The following is a 19,261-nucleotide window of genomic DNA, read 5'->3' as shown; positions in this document are numbered from 1 at the left end:
CCTACCTCCTTTCCCCACCTCTCCCTGTTCTCCTCCTGCTGTGGTTCTGCCCATCTTTCATGGGTCCCTTCAAATGCCCTCTGGATCTGGGATCAGTATTCATTGTTCCTTCCTCTGGACACTTAGAATCCATTGCTGGTATGTTACTGTTTATTGTATTCCACCTTATATTTTATGTCAGTTGCACCTGTTTTTCTCCCTCACAGGACTGAAAGTTCCTTAAAGGGCATATTAACCCTGGAATATTTACTTTTGCATTTCCCACAGCACTTAGCATGCAATGCTTTGAGCCAGGCTTTTCTCAAGCTCCAGTTCCTCTGCTTATTAGCAATGTGATCTTGGAGAAGTTACTTTATCTGTGAGACCTCGAGCTGTCTCATCTATAGAATGGGGATCATGATTTTTATTGCACAAGATAATTGTGAGCATTACCTGGTTAGCACTCAATAAACAGTAGTTGCCCTCCTCGCTCCTCTGTTCTCTAGCTCATAAAGATTGCTGCAACATCTTGGGAAAGCATCCCTGAGGGAGGGGTACCCCACTTTCCCCGTGGGTCCAGAGGAAGTGTCTGGTGCCCAGGTGAGATCCCATCTGCACTGGTTTGCTGAGTACCTGGGCAGAAAGGCAGGATATCAACATCATTGCGTGGAGCCTTGGTTATCAGTGGCGGTCGACACCACACAATTCTAATCTGATCATTTTTTTTTTTAACAACTTCCATGGAATACTCATCCTTAATGTAAACAAAAAGAAAATGCTGGAAAGGAATCGAAAAACAAATTAAATCATGTGCGTTTCCTTGTCTAGGATTATGCCCTAAACCAAGGTAGGCTCCCAGGGAGAGGAGAAACAGCGGTCTGCCTATGAGTCTTTCCCTTTTGTACCTGTTCGCTGCTCAGCCTGTGTACAGAATCTGTACTCTGAGACGACAAGGGTCATTGTCATGGCTGTGGTCGCCCTTGACATCACCAGCAGCAGGAGGCTGCTCCTCCTTCCCCTCATCACTGCCGTTTGGTGGGGGGGGGGGGGGGGCGGGCAGGGCGGATCCCCATCTCCTCACCTCCTATGCCATTCTCTGTAGCCCTCATCTGCATACATAGTCTCATAAGTCCCAATCCTGCGTTTGTACAAACTTGATTCTCACTGCAACCCTGCGAGGCAGGTTGAACAACTGCCATTATCTTAATCAGTGAGGAATCCAGTTGCAGAGAAGTCAGGTGACTTGCCCAAGTCATGGCAGGAGCCGGGAGAGGAGAGGGGGCGTGCAGGGCTGGGGCTGAGCCTCAGGTGGTTTGAGCCTGAAGAGGGTCGTTCGAAAGTGAGGACAGCCTTGTTTCTGGGCAGCCAGCCCTCGTTCCTCCTGATATAATGGTGTCTGAATAATTTTTTTAAAGCACCAGTGAAAGCCAATTCCTTTTTCTACCTCCTTTTGGTACTTGGAACTCCCACCGTGTGCCTGGGACATCGAAGTGTTGGCTGCATGAATAAACATTGAAGGGGCACATGAAGAATAAAAAGAAGATAAGAGTTTGCCCTGGGGTTTATGGGGCTGGTGTGATTTCTGGAATATTCCACAGATGCTCTTAACCTTCCTGCCTTGGCTCGTAGACGTGTAAAATCCCATCAACATATTCATCCTCTTTGAAAGTACTAGAGACAGATCTTCCCTCTCTCTATTGCTTTACTCATGTTTCCTCATGGGAAGAACAGATGTGTTGTCATATTGGGGATACTGGGAAAGCCTGGTGTTCATTGAGTCACGTCTGTCTGTGGAGCAGGGTTTCACGGCTCTTTCTCCTTCTGGACCTGCTTGGATCCTGACATGGTTCCTTGCACTTTTGCTCTTCATGCTTTAAACTACCTTCCCTCTCCCTGCAGCTGTTTTAGGAAAAGTTTTGGCCAAAGAACAGAGATGATTCTTTCTTTTTTTGCCAACCTCTTAATTAATTAAAAAAAAAAATTTACTTCAATCAGGTAGGGTGTGCAAGGTTTAGAATTCCAAGAGACACATATCAGCAAATGGATTTTTCAACAAGACCTTTTCCATTTTCTACTCAAGATAATATTGAGATATAATCGTGTGTCACCTGCACTGCCTTCTCAGCTGTCTGCTGGAGAGAGTTCCTTCCTCGACCCGTGAGTGCTATGTGGGTGGGCTCCTTTTGGTGGGCGGTAGGAGGTGCTGGGGCCTTGGTTCTCAAACCCAGCTGTACATCATAGTCACCCTGACCACTTGAATCAGAATTCCTTGGAGGTGGGCCCAGGCATTGGGATTTTTTTTTAAAAACTCCCCTTATCTAGAATATGGATCCAGATGGCATATCCATATTCTAACATGCGATGTGAACCACTGCTCTGAGGCAGTCTCCGTTTCTAAAGAGAGAAATGCATCTTTACATTTAAATAAAGTGAATTTTTTCATTTCTCCAGACAGCTCCTTCTATCTGTTATCTAGTGGGAATAAGCACCCAGTGGGAGAAGCACCCTAGTACCTAGGGAGAGAAGTACTTAGCACCTTGAGAGAGAAGTACCTAGTACCTAGTGAGAGAAGCACCCTAGTACCTGGTGGGAGAAGAAGGGATGAGAAATGGTACTTTCAGCTCCAGCACCTCCTAAGAGCCTGGAGTCTATAGACCTTCATCATTTAATCCTCACACCAGTCCTTAAAGAAGGTGTCACCATGCAAATGGAATTCAAGTGAAGAGACTGTAGCTCAGAGAAATTTAGGGACATGCCTGAGGCTTACATGGTAGGTAAGGGTAGAACTAGGATTTGAACGTAGGCCTGCTTGGCCCCAAAGCCCAGTTCCTTTGCTCCCTACCTGTGGGTCGCACCCTGTGGCCCCTTCAGCCCTCTTACAGACCCTACGGTGGCAGTTTAGACCCACTCCTTCTCCGAGGCCTCCGGATGACAGGATCTGTTATAATCGTACCCTTCAGATTGCCCGGGGAACCCCTGTGGCCAAGGGTCCTTTCCTCTTAACCCAGAGGACCACCCAATATTCCTAAAATTCCCCAAAGTCAGCCTACATATTAATCCCCCAGCCTGACCCTCACAGTAGTGGCATCACATTTTTTTTATCTGGTCGGTATCCTGATTTCCAGCTTGGAAAAAACAGCCCCCATAACTACAGCTCCAACTGAACTCATTTCTCAGAATCCCTCCAAGAACCTGGGACTATTGTGTGTAAGAAATACAGAACTGTGGACACTTTGCAGCACTTTCTGACTCTTCCTCCCAGGTCGTCCTGTTCTCTTCAGCTGGGTGATAGCTGTCGAGAGGCTGGCAGGGCAGCCTAGGAGGAAATGGAACAGAGCCTTTTGGTCTCCATTAAAAGCCAATTTTACAAAACCTGTACGAGAAGATGGGCTTCACAGAGGCAACGATGATAAATGCTTAGGGTTTTGATCCACCGGAAACTCCATATATACCAAAAATAAGATCTGACCTCCCTCCCCCCACGCACACCTGATGTGACCTGAGGGTGTATTCCTGTAAGTGGTCCCATTCTGTTGAAAGTCAGGCCCATCTGGGGGGTCATCATCAATTCTGGGCATTGGCTTAGAGAAGAGCATGCACAGATTGGAAGGTATTTAGAGATGGCGGCTGGCACAGTAGAAGGATTTGAGATGGTATATGAAAATGAAAAGAAATAAAACTAAGAAAGTTTGTGTAACTTGGAGTGGTCTTGGGAAAAAAACAATAGATTTATTCTTTATGGCCTCAAGGGCTGTACCTTGTGTGTCAGGCTAGGCCAGGTCGTGCTGCAGCAACAAAATAAGCCACAAAGATCACAGTAGCTTAATACAGTCATGGTTTATCTCTTGCTCTGCTAAAGCACAACGCAGATTGTGAGTTCTCTTGAATTTTGTAAATGGCAGTGAGTGACACCTTCTGGAATATACAGCCTATGGGGCAGCTGCTGCTGGGGAAGAGAGAGATGGAAGAGGCATATCAGCTTCAAGATACCTCAGCCTAGAGGTGACCAAGTTGTATGACCAGTGAAGCCAAAAATATTTACTATCTGGCACGTTGGAGACAGAGTTTGCTGACCCTGACCTAGAGAACCAGCTGGCTTCTGAAGTCTTTCCCTTTTCTTCATTGAACATTACTTCTGTTTTAAATGTTTTACAAATATAAGGTCATTGGATCTTTATAATAACCCCATGAGGTGGATATTATTATCTCCATTTCTCAGATCAGAAAATTGACATCTCACGACATTCAGTGAGTTGTTTGAGGTCACATAATTAGGACATGGTTGATCCAGGATTCTAATCTGCACATTGGAGTTCCAGAATCTCTTCTCTAACCACTACACTACACAGGTCACATAAGCTTGCTATGAAAACACAAGCTTGAGGTGCCCGGGGGGCGGTGAGAGTTTGGAATCCATGGAGATGATCAGCTCACAGGGAAGCAGAGCTGGAAAAGGGCTTAGAGAAACCAATGCCTCCTCCTTTATCAGGAGACAGCTAGGCTTCTGGGGAAACTGAGGCCCATGAGGGGAAGTGAGGTCAAACTTTCCCAGCACGATCTTGGTGCTCCAGAAGCTTAAAGGCTGGTGAGGGGTGACTGGACCAAATCTCTTTAAAATGACAACCATGAAAATTTTTTTATTATGGAAACTTAAAACATATCCCAAAGTAGAAAGAATGGTTTCATGGACTCATGCATCCTTCACTCAGTTGAACAATTATCAACATTTTGCCAGTCTCATTTCATCTATCACCTCCCAGTGATTTTAGGGTAGGGAATAGAATTTTTAAAATAAATCCCAGAACCCTCTTATTTTACACATAAACACCCCAGTGTCCAAATTCATTCTGTTGGAGGATTTGGGGGAGAAAATGAGGCCTAGACCAGCCCTCTGGGGGAAGGGCGCTGCTGTTTTCTGCAACAGTCGAAGGAAGATTCGCACACATCCGTCCATCCCTGGACCTTGATTCCGGGCTGTGACCCCCCTTCCCTGTGAGTAATGCCGGGGCCTGCCAGACTCAGGCAGCTCCCGGTGGAAAGAAGTACTTTGTGAATACTATCTGTAACCAGGACAAGAAAAAAAAATGTGCTGAGTGGATCTCTTATACACAATCATCCTCCTTTTCCGAATGAGCCTCCTGCCCTCTGTGGGGCCTCTGAGCCCTGCCAGATGGGTGTTGATGTCAGCTGAGTCACCCGTGTCATTCCTATTATCTTATTTACCCGTGTTTGTCATTTTCGAGCAGCATGACTCACCCAGCCCAGAGGAAAATGCAGAGCCTGGAGAGGTGAGTCTTTTATCGAACCCTCAGAGCCACTCCTTTGGAAGCGAAATCCTTTCCCTCTGAACTCTCATCTGAGCACCCAAAAGAAGGGGCGAGAAAGGCCGAGGGGCTTTTGGACCTTTCGGAAGGGCCACTGGTCAGGGTGACAGGCTCTGGACTAGGTCTAGATAGACTCGTGGAATTCTGGAAAATCTCGATCCCACGCTCCAGCCTGCCTGCTGGGTCTTCCCAGAGGGTGTGTTGTTCTTGGACTGGGCCCTCAGTAGCCGAGGAGAGAAAGTTTACCCAGCACCCAAAGAAGCACCTTCCTCTAGAGGCTGCGAAGGTGAGAAGCAGCAGGAGGCCAGTAGAGCAAGCCCACGCTTGGCCCCTTCCCGGGCTCGATAACCTCCACCCCTTCACACTGTTGGCCTCCTGCGCTGGGCATGGGCGCTGTGCTCGGTTCCCCATCCATTCCTGCTTGGAAGAGAGGAGAGGAGTCCTTTTACATCGTCTCTGGACCACGGCAGACGTTGGGCCTCCTGCTTCTAGCAGCCTTCCACCTCCCCATCACCCAGGGCTTTGTTCTTTACACAGCAGTTGGAGTGATCCTTGCATGTGGTAGAATGGATCGTAACACTCCCCTGTTTAAAAGTCTGCAGGGGCTTCCCTGGCACGTAAAATAAAATTCATATCCTCACCAAGACCTACAGTCTTGGTATCCAAAGTGTGGTCCACCAGCCTCAGGGTGGGGGAGGAGGCCTGGCTAGAAATGCAGAACCTCAGGTCCCACTCCAGACTTGCTGAACCAGAAGGCACATCCATATCACATTAAAGTGTGAGACACCCCTACAACCCACGTAGGCCCAGTGGATGGAACCTAACCTTGACTCCTTCTCAGAATCACCTGGGGAGTTTTTACAGTGGTCATGCCCAGCCCCCACGCCCCAGGGGTCCTGATTCAATGGCTCTCACTACCACCTGGAAGGTAGGTATTATGGGTCCTACACCTGCAACCGAAGAAGCCAACTCTCAGAGAGGTATGGCATCCAAGGGCACCCCGCCGTGCAGAGGCTGCGACTTAGATGGATTCATCTCTGGCTGCGAAGGCAAGAGGAACTGAGAGTACGGGCTCTGGATTCAGGCTCGTCTGGGTTTGATTCCTCCTGCACCACATACAAACTGGGCAAATCATTTATCATCTGAGCTTTATTTTCCTTATTTGTAAAACAAGGATAAAAAGGAACTTATGTCACGGTGATGGTAAGAAGATTAAATGAGATACTGTGCTTAGCATGGCATGTGAAGAGCTTAGTAAACGTTACCTGCCACTATTATCATTGTTATTTATTTTTCTTCACCCTCAGATTTTTGGCCCTTTAAGCAACAGAAGCTCTGAATTATCTGGCTCTAGGCTTTTTCTCTAGTGGTCCCATGGCCTATGTGTCGCAGTGAAAAAGGCATGAGATTTGGAGTTCTCTTGTTTGTTGTATGATTTAAACAGGCCACTAGGCCTCTCTAATCCTCTGTGTTCCTTATCTGTGAAATGGGGACAGGAACACCCATCTCCAGATTTGGGCTGAAAATAGGATGTGAAGTCAGGTACAAGGCCTGATCATCCTGGGCCTTAGTCAGTCTGATCTTGTTAGAATGTGCGTCACGGGTACACCATCAAAGCATCGTCCTTGAAATTTCACCCTACATACCTACATATGCCAATGTCGCCAAAAAAAAAAGCACAACCTAAAGTGTGAGAACTCTGTTTTATTCGGCGGATTTTTCTGAGGACGGAAGTCTGGAAGACAGCCTCTCAGGTGGCTCTGAGGGACTGCTGCAAAGAGGTAAGGGGGGAACCAGGATACACAGGAGTTTTGCAACAAAAACCAGGTGGCCGGAACATCAAAAAATTACTGTTCATTAAAGAAAACCAGACCTCTCAAGTTAATGGATTTAGCATTTTCTCTGTCTGGGGAGATGCAAGAGTCTGGACTCATTGAAATCATTCCTTTGATATGCACCTTCACTATCTAGGGTCAGTATCCTGCATTTCTCCATCCCGAATCCCCTCAGGGTGCACAGCTGGGGGCAGCTACAGTGGCTGCTGGCTTGATGGTTGCAACATTCTTTGTTTACTTATATGGCAGGCGACATTTTTCATCCACAGTAATAACTTTGAGCAGCAGGGCCCCGAGGGTAAGATGAGTTCCTCTCTCTGGACAGGAGTCCAGCGTTGGCATTCTAGGCAGATCCCACTCTCTTTTCTAATGCTGAGGGAATTGAGAACCCAAAGGTGAAATGCAATGGGTCACCAACCAGGGACACCTCAGCCCAGTCTGAGGGGCAGAGAGCACAGGTTCTGGAGTCCCGCTATCTGGATGCACATTGATTCTACCCTTATTAGCTGTGTGACATTAGGCAAGTGGTTTAACCTCTCTGTTTTTCATTTTCCCTGACTGTAAATTAGGGCCGTACCATCTACCCCACTGAGTGACTGTACGGGTGGAATGAGTTAATAAAGGGAAACGCTTTGAGTCATGTTTAGCACATAGCAAGAGCTCCATAATTGCTCTACACTCACTCCCTGGTTAGCTGCAGTGTCTCTTTTGTGATCCCACCAAACAGGACTTGCAATGTTCTGTTCGTTAATCTTGTTTTCCCATGAGCTCATCTCTGTGTTCCCAGAGCCTAGCAGCAGAGGGCTGGATACATACTGGGTGTTTATTAGTATTATTATTTTTGTCAGGAGGAATGAGAGTGCTCAGTGATCAGCTGACATGAGCTAGATGCCTGCACACCAGTGTCACAGGAATTAGGCTCAAATTAGCAAGACCTGCAGCCATAGTCCAGGAATGCCTGGTCCCAGGCCTGGAGTAACCCTAGTCGCATCAGTGGGAGAGAATTACTCACCACCTGTGCTGTGCCAGGGGCTGTGCATGTGCACGCCCCTCACTTACGCCCATGGTGCTGGAAAGACTGGCACATGACAATTCATCACCGGAAAGAAAACCTTCTCACTGTCAGCCAATCACCAAACCCTCAGACTTTTATCAAACTCTCTTTCTGTCCACACTGAGTCAGGCAGAGAGGGAGCTTTCAGACTCTTAGAGTGGAGCATCTGTCAGAAAAGAAAACTTTTCTCTTGCTAAAACTGACATTGATGCATTTTATGCAATCAAAATTCTGTCTTTTTTACCAAATTCTAAGTCACTTAGGAGTCCCTTCTTGTGAGGAGGTGAGAAAAACCCTCCCCTCCCATAGGTACATTTTCATGTTGTTTTTACAAATGCTCATACAGCACTATTCTGCCAGACACTGTTTAAGTACTTTATAACTATTAGCTTATTCTAACCTTCATAATGACCCTTGGAGACAGGTAGCATACCCCATTTTATAGATGAGAAAACCAAGGCACAGAGAGGTAATTGTCCAAGACCCACAGCTAGTATCACAGAGGCATGGGTCTACTAGCTTGGCTGCAGAATCTGGGTCAGATCCCTAGGCTGTGTCATGTCATTTAATTCTTGCAACCTTCGTTCTGTAACCATCCTGCAATGTAGCTATTTCCTCAGAGGACACTGAGGCTCTGAGAAGTTGACTTTGCTCAAGGTTACACAGACTTGAGTGACAGGGCTGCAGTGGGAAGTCACTTCTGTCTGACTCCAAAGTGACAGCAGGTTGGGCTGAGTGCTCAGTCCGTGGTGGAAGACGATTCTGCCTTCATCGGTGTCAATACCATGGGCGCTTTCCTCACATCTCCTGTGGACAGTCAGGAGCTCCCACTACTTGAATTCTCCTTTCTCTTTTTCCATTTTCTTTCTTTATCTCCACTTCTCACAGTGTTTGGAACCTGTAGTTGAATGTTGGATGGTGGTGCTGATAATCAAGGGCATCTTTACCTTGTCGTTCACTATAACGGGAGTGTTGCTGATATTTTCCTCTTTGTTTTCCAAGGACAATGAAGTACTGGTGGTTCCTTGGGGAACAGGCAGAGCCTTGCAGAGGGAGGAAGAAGGCGGTGGTGCTGACCGTAGCTCTGCCTCTTGTTTGCAGAGGAACTTGGACAAGTTACGTAACTCCTCTGATCTGCCGTGTTAACATTTAGAGTTGGCTAAGATTTGGGGTTGGTTGATTAGATTTTTAATTTTTTTTTTTTTTTTTTTGCCAAGCTGCATGACTTGCAGGGTTTTAGTTCCCTGACTAGGGATTGAACCCGTGCCCATGGCAGTAAAAACGCTGAGTCCTAAACACTGGACTGCCAGGGAATTCCCTAATTTAGTTTTTTTAAGCTGCAGAATATTTAAATTACAAGGAATCTTAGAAGTACCTCTAAATACAAAATTGCATCATGGGGGCCACAGAGGGCTCTGCAGAACTTAAGTTTGGAAATCACTGGATGAGGTAATACCAAATTTGCACGATCACATGAAGCCAATGGGATTGGTGTATTCATTTCCTAGGCCTATGGTAGCAAATTACCACAAGTTTGGTGGCTTAAAACAATAGAAATGTATTCTCTTACGGTTCTGGACCAGAAGTTCAAAATCAAAGTGTCTGGCAGGGTTGCAGTCACTCCACAGGCTCTAGGGAAGAATCTTCCTTTGCCTCTTCCTAAACTTCTGTGGCTCTAACCATCCTTGCCGTGGCTGCATAACTCCAGTCTCTGTTTCCATCTTTACATGAGTTCCTCCTCCGTGTTCTGTGTCTTCTGTCTCTTACAAGGACACTTGTCATTGGTTTAGAGTTCACCTGGATATATTCCAGGATATTTTCAACTCAAGATCCTTAAGTTGGGACTTCCTTGGTGGTGCAGTGGTTAAGAATCTGTCTGCCAATGCAGGAGATGCGGGTTCGTGCCCTTGCCCAGGAAGATGTCACATGTTGCGGAGCAACTAAGCCTGTGTGCCACAACTACTGAAGCCCGCGTGCCTAGAGCCCGTGCTCCGCTACAAGAGAAGCCACCACAATGAGAAGCCCGCTCACCGCAACTAGAGAAAGCCCACGTGCAGCAACAAAGACCCAACACAGCCAAAAATAAATAAAGAAATAAATAAAGAAAGAAAGATCCTTAAATTACATCTGCAAAGACCCTTTAACCAGATAAGGTCATATTCAGAGGTTCCAGGGATTTGGACATAGACGTATCTTTTTGGGGCCACCATTCAACCCACTACAATCAGTAATAACTTTTAAGCATCTACTATGTGCTAAGCATGCCAAGGATACAGAGGTAATCAAGACAGAAATGCTACTCATTGGGAGCCTCCAGGCTCATTTGACAATCTCTACTGAATTTCAGACTTTAGCATTGATGTTTTCTTTCCTCCCTCCCCCCTCCCTTCCTTCCCTTTAAAGATGGGTTTATGGAGATAAAATTTACAAATGGTAGCGTTTGCCCTGTGTGGGTAAACAGCTGGAGAAACAGGCTTAGAGAGGCAGCATAATTTCTTCCAGCATACACAGAGAGGAGGTGGCAGAGACTGGGGCTTGAACCTATGTTCTCTACCACCAGAGCCCACCTCAGTCTCCATCGTCTGTACTCTTCGCCTGGATGCCTCCTACTCATCTATCGCCTGAGGAGGCTGACAAGATGCTTTCTAGAAACCCTGAGAGCTCCTACCTTGGAAACTCCCATGGTGAAGTGCAGGGAACACGCCTTATTCAGAGGACACTTCCTGAAATGGAAATTTGTATGCCTCCTATAAGCCTTGCCTATTTGTGTCTTGTGTCCTGTTAAGTGGATTTACAGCTTCGGAGATCTCATTCCAATTTAACTAATCCTCACAAAATGGACAAGCGATTGAAATGATTCCTGTGAAGAAACTGCAAGCTGAGGACCATGTTAATGATGTCAACCCAGGGAACAGTAGGAGAATGGCTGACTCTATCCATCTGCAACCCCTAGCGTTTGCTGCTTTTCAGCTAATTACAAGAGAAAAATAATGGCTGTCTAAGTATATCAATCACAAAGTTGGTCAAAAGACTTAAAAAAATTATTGACTGATATTTGAAATAGGGTCTGTGGGCCACTATCATTAATGATGACTGTGTCCTTGAGTGAATATTGTGTGTTGACATAGCTAGTGAAAGGGTGAAGCCATTGCAATCGCCAAGACATTTAGAAAATTTTTCAACTGGTTAAAGCCGTAATATACTCAACCCAGTCCTTTATAAAATTGGATTAAATGTGATAATTTTAAACTTATTACTTAATGTCATAATCCATCGGTCAAACCCTTGCTACTCTTGCTATGGTGAAATGGCTGAAGAAATATCTAAAAACTACATAATGACACATTATAATGGACTCCTTGGTCATTAAATATTGTTGGAAGATGCATAGAACTTTTGCTGAAGAGTTGAAGAAAACTTAAATAATTCAGTGTGAGAGGTTTGCAATACAATTACTTTCCAAATTACAATTTGGAAAGTACAAATGTTTCCAGCATATTTTAGCTTACGTTATTTCTAGATTCTTCATTTCAGTAATGAAATACATTAGAGCACCCTTTCTTGTCAGCTCTTAAAGGAAAGATATTCCAGAAAAAATACATTTTCAATAGTAAATGAATTTCTTAACAAATTTCAAACATTTCTTAAGCAATGTTTTTGTTATTTATGTTGACTGGAATGAAAAGAAAAAAAAAAAAAGGTAAATTTCACCAGCTAGTACTATACGCGAAATTTAATGCGAATTTAATTTAATTTAATTTAATCACACTAAGTCCTGTCATGTTTGTCTTCTGTGCCTCTACGTACTTGTTTCCCCCATTCCTCATCTTGCTCTCCAGGGAAGACCGTTCTCGTTGAGCAGCATGGAGCTGGTGTTCTTCTCTGGCACAGACACTCTGCTGTGTCCTGACAGCCCTGAGTTGCCCTCCCTCTGAAGGTGTGGATAATTAAGCTAATGAACACTTTTTCACTAGCTGCTGAAAGCCTCATTAATCTACACCCATGTTGCCACAGGCAAATCATAGCATCAAGGGTAGGAGGATAAACAAAAATAACTTCAGAAATTCATTAATCAGACTTGGTCAAGCTTGCTGTTTGGGAACTGAGAGTACTTATCCCCCAGGGGCCAGATGATTAGATGGTTGTGTGTGCGTGTGTGTGTGTGCGTGTGTATGTTTCAATGACATGAAAGGGACTTCTTAAGCAATATTTTGGAACATCCAGGTTATTGTGCTGGCATTTATGACTCTTGCAGTTGGCGCTAATGGAATCTGTCCAAAGACTTCAGTGTGGAGGATTCTAGAACTGTTAAATATGCTAAAGTGGATGACCAAGTTTTCCCGGCACAGAAGAGGGAAAACACGATCATGGGATCACACACAGAAACATACCCAGCTGTGGCAGAGCTGGTTTGTGCCACCAGTCATTTTCTCCCCGACATTTCACAGGTCCCCTCGGCTTGGGTTGGAGCCACATGACTATTTCCTGCTAGTGGATGGTGAGCGGGGGAGGAGCTGGCATGGCCTCGTTTTCTGCCGTGGCAGCCTCAGAGGCCACTGCTCCAGACGCAGCGTAACAAGATGGAGAACTGTTTGACCCATCCTCGAATTCTTATGCCTGAAGAATAAAGTGTTATGATAATCCACGGAGATTTCCTAACTTGTCTGTTACTGCAGAAGAGTCTGCTCCATCCTGCCCAATATGCCAACCGATATGCCAACCACTTAAGGTCCAAGGCCTTTTTTGGAATATGGTGATTAGACTAGCTGTCTCATGATATCTTCATGAGGAGTGTCTGGATTTCAGCATGGCCTTCAGTGGGCTCTTTTAGGGGTAAGTTGGGGTCTTTTTTAGACAAGTTGGGGTCATGAGTGGTGAATGATAAAACAGTTACATGGATTCTAAGTTACTTGAATAACCATTTACACTAAATGTGCTCATTAGCAAATCAACACGAGCCTTAGGAGAGGATATTAAGACCATACTCCCTGCTATGCATCCTTCAAGAGTTTAATCAATGGCCTGGGTGAAGACAGAGACCCTCTGCTTTTTAATTTGTGTGTTTGCCATAGAGAAGGGAGACACAGAGAGCGTCTTGATGGAGAGAATCAGAACACAACTCTGGCAGCTCAGAACAATGGGCTCACTATGACAATATAGGAGGAAAGCAACACATGTGAATGTGTGACATGCAGATTTGTACTCCAGAATCATAGGAGAGGAGAAATGAGGTTCAAGGGCATTTTGAAAATAGCTGTAAGTAGAGGATGATGATGATGACGATGATGATGATGATTTAAATAGCTGGAAGTAGGCCAGTACCCAGAGCCAGAGACCAAGTGTCCTCTAGAGCTCTAACAATCTCATTCCTCAATAATCCCTGTACCTAAAGACCTATTTAGGAGGCTGGGAGGAGATGGGATGGGGAGAGAAAAGGGAAAGTATAGGTGGTCTGGGATTCAGTTGAAGAGTTTCCAGTTCCTTTTATAGAGTTGAACCCAGATCCTTCAAAGTTGGCAGTGAAAGGAAAATCTTCATGAAGACAGAGGTGCTCGTTGTAAGAACAGCTAGAAATTGAATTCTACATGACTCTAAATAGAGTAAAGGAAAAATATACTGTTGTGGCAAATAAGGCTGGAAGGTGGTTTGGGATTAAAGGGTGAAGAGCTCTGAATGCCATGCCTGAGAGTGTGAATTTCAGGCAATGGGAAGCCAAGGCCAATATTTGAGAGAGGGAGTGATGTGATTTGATCCAGTGATGTTTTACTCTTCTTTCCATTGCCAATGTCCAGTCTCTCCTTTCTTTCTAGCAGGTTGGAGGATATTTGTGAGGGGCTTGGTCAATTGTTAAATTTCAGGCATTAATACATGCAATGACTCATTGAGTCCTCACAACAATTATGTGAGGTAGGTATAACTATACCCATTTTACATATTAATAAATGGGGACCCAGAGAAGTTATCAAATTTGTCCAAAGACATTCAAGCCCTCTCTTCTGTATACTATGGTATTAGGTATTGGCAGATACCCCCTTTCCTTTCCTCCCAGCTCTGAGGATTTGTTTAATCCTGCTAAGTGAAAATGAATAGAGTTTCAGTTTGAAGAGAGTTAAGGAAAGTAAAGAAGTTCAACCTTCTTCTTTCATAAATGAGGAAAATGAGGCCAGAGAAGGTAAGCCGTTTCCCAATGTCATGGCACTGAGGCCTTGAATTTATCCAGCGATTGTTTCAAGGTTTGTTGCTTCGATTGAGGTTATACAAGCCGCTTATGCATCGGCATTTGTGGGCAAGACAACTGTACAAAGTAGAAAAGACCAATCAAAAGCACTAGCCCAGGGAATTCCCTGGTGGTCCAGTGGTTAGGACTCTGCACTTCTACTGCAAGGGGCATGGGTTCCATCCCTGGTCTGGGAGCTAAGGTCCCACAAGTCATAGCGCGTGGCTGAAAAAAAACAAAAGCACTAGTCCATGAACAAGAACAGCAGTGTACATGTGTGGTGGGGCAGTAATGGTGGCTCGTCTGTGAATTAATTACTGAAGATGCTTCAGAAGCATGGCTCCCTGGGGACAAAGGTGGACAGGGAACCCCCTGGGTATTCTCCAGATCTGAGTGCAGAGTAATTGTAAAGACATCTCCTTGAAGAATATTTATCAGGCAGTAAGAGTCACACAGGAGCTTTCCAAAGACAAACCTAGCTTGGGTACCATTAGACATTCCAGGGATTCAAAGCAGTGTTGACCAAAAAGTGTGCCCTGGACCAATAGTCCCACATGATTGGCCATGAAAAAAGGATCCATGGTCATCACAGTGACCTCTATAATTGTACATTGCTGTTAAAGTATATTTCCCAAAGTGACTTGAGAACAATCTTTTTGTAATTATCATTCCTTGTAACTAGTGCTGCGCTGTTATTTTTTAGGAACTGTTAGCCTGGAGACATTGAGATGTGTAGGCTATCAGGCAACGCTGATACATGAGTGAGTATCCTATGAAGTTAGAAATGCACTGGCCACTTTATGAGAAGAAGCCATGCCGTATGAAAGACTAAAGCAAGAGGAACTCCTCAGAGGAAGGGCTCCACAGGAAGATAAAACTCCTGGTTCAGCACAAATGTGTGTCAACAGTTGAATGTGGGTACTCTTCTTCAAAGCAACCAGTAGACTCCACTACCTGCCAGCAATGGCTCTCTCATATTAATCTACTTGGATCTGGGATGGGATGTTTCAGCTAAATTAAGACATCCTGACTCACTGAGAGTCACCATGGTGAACATGGGTGCTTATAAATTTCCAAGGATTCCACTCCTGATTTAGTCATTATGGGATGATTCAGAAGGTCCTCCAGGAGCTGAATGTGACTCCAGGGTCACAACTGTGAACACTAGTTCTCAGTAGGTGGCTGATGGAGAGGGTGAACACAGATGGGCAGACCTTACCAAGGGTGGGCCCTGAGGTCATTCTTTGGGTCAAGGTCTAGGATGCTATTTATCTTCATTGGGATGACAACACCCAGGTGAGCATGCCTTTTACAAATTATGGCACTCTGAGGTTGTCAGCACGTGCACTGTTATTCCCATTTTAGATGAGGAATTGGAGGGGAAGTGCTTTGCTCAAGATCATGGAGTGGTTAGCAGTTCACCTGGAGCAGGATTTCTTGACTCCTAATCCAGGGCTTATTCTCATGCCCTGTGATGCCTTTCATAAATTCAGAGGTCTGGGAGCACCTTGGCCACTTGGATCCCTTGAAGTATCCAGCCAACAGGTAGTTTTTAAAGTCTGTGGATCTGTTTTAGAACCACATAACTATCTCCCAGGGGAGCAAGTCCCAGACTAAAGCCCCAATGACATTCACAGTAAAAGTCTAAAAAAAATTAACATCTTAAAAATAACAGTGACACATACTTATTGCTGGAATTTCAGTAAATACAAAAGTGCATATACAAAATTCAAATCACATTTAACTCCACCACCCAGATTATTCACATACTTTTGCAGTATTTCCTTCTAATTTTTTCTGAAGCATAGAATTCTGTTTCCTTTGACATCTTTATGAATAGTTTTATTTTGTTTCCTGACATTTCACTTGTTTACAATCTTTTCTTTATATAATTAAACATCCTTAAATATATTTTTTAATGGTTGCATAGGGTGGGTGTACCAGAACCTCTTTAAGGTGATTCCCAATTTTGAATATTTAGATTAGTTAAAATTTTTGTTAATATAAATGACACTATTGCAAACAATGTCCCTTAGAGATCTTTATATAATTTTATAGAAATCTTTTTTTAAAAAAATATTTTATTTATTTATTTATTTGGCTGCATGGGGTCTTTAGTTGTGGCATGTGGGATCTTTCACTGCGGTGCATCAGCTCTTCATTGCAGCACATGGTCTTCTCTCTATTTGTGGCGTGTGGGCTCTAGCGCGCGCAGGCTTAGTTGCTCCGCAGCATGTGGGATCTTAGTTCCCTGACCAGGGCTCAAACCCACGTCCCCTGCATTGGAAGGCGGAATTTTAACCACTGGACCACCAGGGAAGTCCCCTAGAAATCTTTAAATACTTGTCCTATTACTTGCTTTGGACAAATTCCTGAAATGAGCATTTTGAAGATTTTTCTTTTTAAAAAACAACCCATTTAAAAAAAATTTATTTACTTTATTTTTGGCTGCGTTGGGTCTTCTTTGCTGTGCGCGGGGTTTCTCTAGTTGCGGCGAGCGGGGGCAACTCTTCGTTGCGGTGCGCGGGCTTCTCATCGTGGTGGCTTCTCTTGTTGCAGAGCACAGGCTCTAGGCACGCGGGCTTCAGTAGTTGTGGCTTGTGGGCTCTAGAGCGCAGGCTCAGTAGTTGTGGTGCATGGGCTTAGTTGCTCCGCGGCATGTGGGATCTTCCCGGACCAGGGCTCGAACCCGTGTCCCCTGCATTGGCAGGTGGATCCTTAACCACTGCGCCACCAGGGAAGCCCTTGATGATTCTTGATATATACAACTTCCCAGAGTAAATTTTGAACCTCATCTGTAGCTCCTGTATCCCAGCCTTCATCTTGCTCCCTGGATCTGATGCCGGCCATGCCCTTGGCCTCCTTTCTGGTTACTGTCTACACACCTCTTCGTTCTGGGTCATAAATCTCTCAGCCCAATCCGCCCTACCCTCTGCGGCCTGCTGTGTTTATCATCACTCTTCTGATGGGGAATTGGATGAGAAGAAGACATTGGGCTCCTTTTGGAGCATCCCCTCTACCCTTTAATCCAATAAAACCTTATGAAATGCCCACTGCATGGCCGACTCTTGCAATGCTCTCCAGAGATCCTGTCCCGTTCCCCCGGCAACCGCTCGCCCCCGCCCCGTCATGGCAACTACAGGAGGAACCGTGTAGCTTTCTGCTGAGCGTGTGTTTCCGTCCCCGATTTGTGGGGAGGCCCAGCAGGCCTGGATCTTTAAGAGTCACCACTTCCCCTCTTGTCACATCTCCATGTTTGCTCCACAGCCACCTAATCTCTCAGTTACTTACGAGTGTCGTCACTTAATAGCCCTTTCTATCCATTTTCCCATCTGCAGAATGGGGACCACGCTTCTGGGACAAAAGGGTCGTGGTGTGAGCGCTGAGCCTTTTGAGGTGCGTCGAGATCTGTAGATAAGCGAGCCTCACGAAGCACAGCGTCCTCACGAGCCTGGTGTGGGGCAACCTGCTCTGAGAGGCGGCTTTGTTTCCCACTGAATAGACATCAGCTCCTAATCCCTGGGAGACAGTGTCTTCCCGCTGCTTCCGGATGAACCAAAACAGCGGAGGCCAAGGGAAGTTTTAGTAGACATATGCAGCTCTCAGGTAAACTGGAAATGCAAAATTAGGTCTGAAACAGAACCAAAATAACCCCCAAGTCGGTCTGTGCCGTGATGGCCTCCCTGACATGCTATTTGACACTTTCTGGAGCAATGCTTGTCTAAACCCGGAATGTATACCACGGCTGATACACAGATGACGTTAGATGGTTTACAGATGAGCTTTTAATGACATTTCACGGTTATGCATATATTTTTGGTGGCTATTTTCTATTTGTAGCAAGCGATATTTCTTTTTTCATTTCTTATCATAAGAATAACTACATTTTGTGCGTGCTTACCATGTGCTGGGCATGGTTGTCAGTGCTTTACAGTAAAATATTTAATCATCACTAAAGCCTTGCAATGTATCTACTCTTATTACCCCTTTGGACACGTGGCATACTGAGGCAGAGCCCTTAGGTAGCCTGTCTAAACTGACACGGCTGGTGAGCAGCAGACATGGGATTTCAATCAGGCAGTTTGGGCTTTGGGGCCCCTGGTAACAGCCTGATGTCTTTCCTTGCAATATATTTGTGTTTCAGGGACTGATACAAAATATGTTTAAACAATAGATTTATTGAAAGTCACAAAGGCATGTTGATGGGAATAAACATGATGAATAAAAAAATAAGTTAAAGGGGACTTCTCTGGTGGCGCAGTGGTTAAGGATCCGCCTGCCAATGCAGGGGACATGGGTTCGAGCCCTGGTCCGGGAAGATCCCACATGCCACAGAGCAACTAAGCCCGTGCGTCACAACTACTGAGCCTGCACTCTAGAGCCCACGAGCCACAACTACTGAAGCCTGCACGCCTAGAGCCCGTGCTCCGCAAAAGAAAAGCCACCGCAATGAGAAGCCCACACACCGCAACAAAGAGTAGCTCCCGCTCACCGCAACTAGAAAAACCCTGCACGCAGCAACAAAGACCCAATGCAGCCAAAAATAAATAAATAAAAAATAAATAAATCTATAAATAAATAAATAAATAAATAAGTTAAAGATATTGAGACGGTTTGAGGATAAGGTGGGTGTTGTGATGTTGGAACCGAATGACTGAAGGGCGGAGTTCCTCAGAGGGTGGTCTGGCGACTACCTGTGTCAGCACTCCCTACAAACTGGTGAAAAATCCAGGTTTATTGAATCAGAATCTCTAGGGTGGAGTCCAAGATTCTTTATTTATGACAGATTCCTCAGGGAGTTTCTATGTGTCCTAAGGCCGTGACACACCCCTTGCCCACACCCCAATCCCTA

The 19,261-nt window shown here is 45.2% G+C and overlaps 1 protein-coding gene across 2 annotated transcripts in view; it reads right to left on the bottom strand.

The window, feature by feature from the left end:
- The window catches only part of LRATD2 (LRAT domain containing 2), a 714,718-nt gene that overhangs the window by 21,176 nt on the left and 674,281 nt on the right, over positions 1-19,261 (bottom strand). The window lies entirely within an intron of this gene.

This window comes from Balaenoptera ricei, chromosome 17 (assembly GCF_028023285.1).
Source record: "Balaenoptera ricei isolate mBalRic1 chromosome 17, mBalRic1.hap2, whole genome shotgun sequence".
Taxonomy (NCBI): Eukaryota; Metazoa; Chordata; class Mammalia; order Artiodactyla; family Balaenopteridae; genus Balaenoptera; species Balaenoptera ricei.
This window is presented reverse-complemented; position numbering and strand designations above follow the sequence as displayed.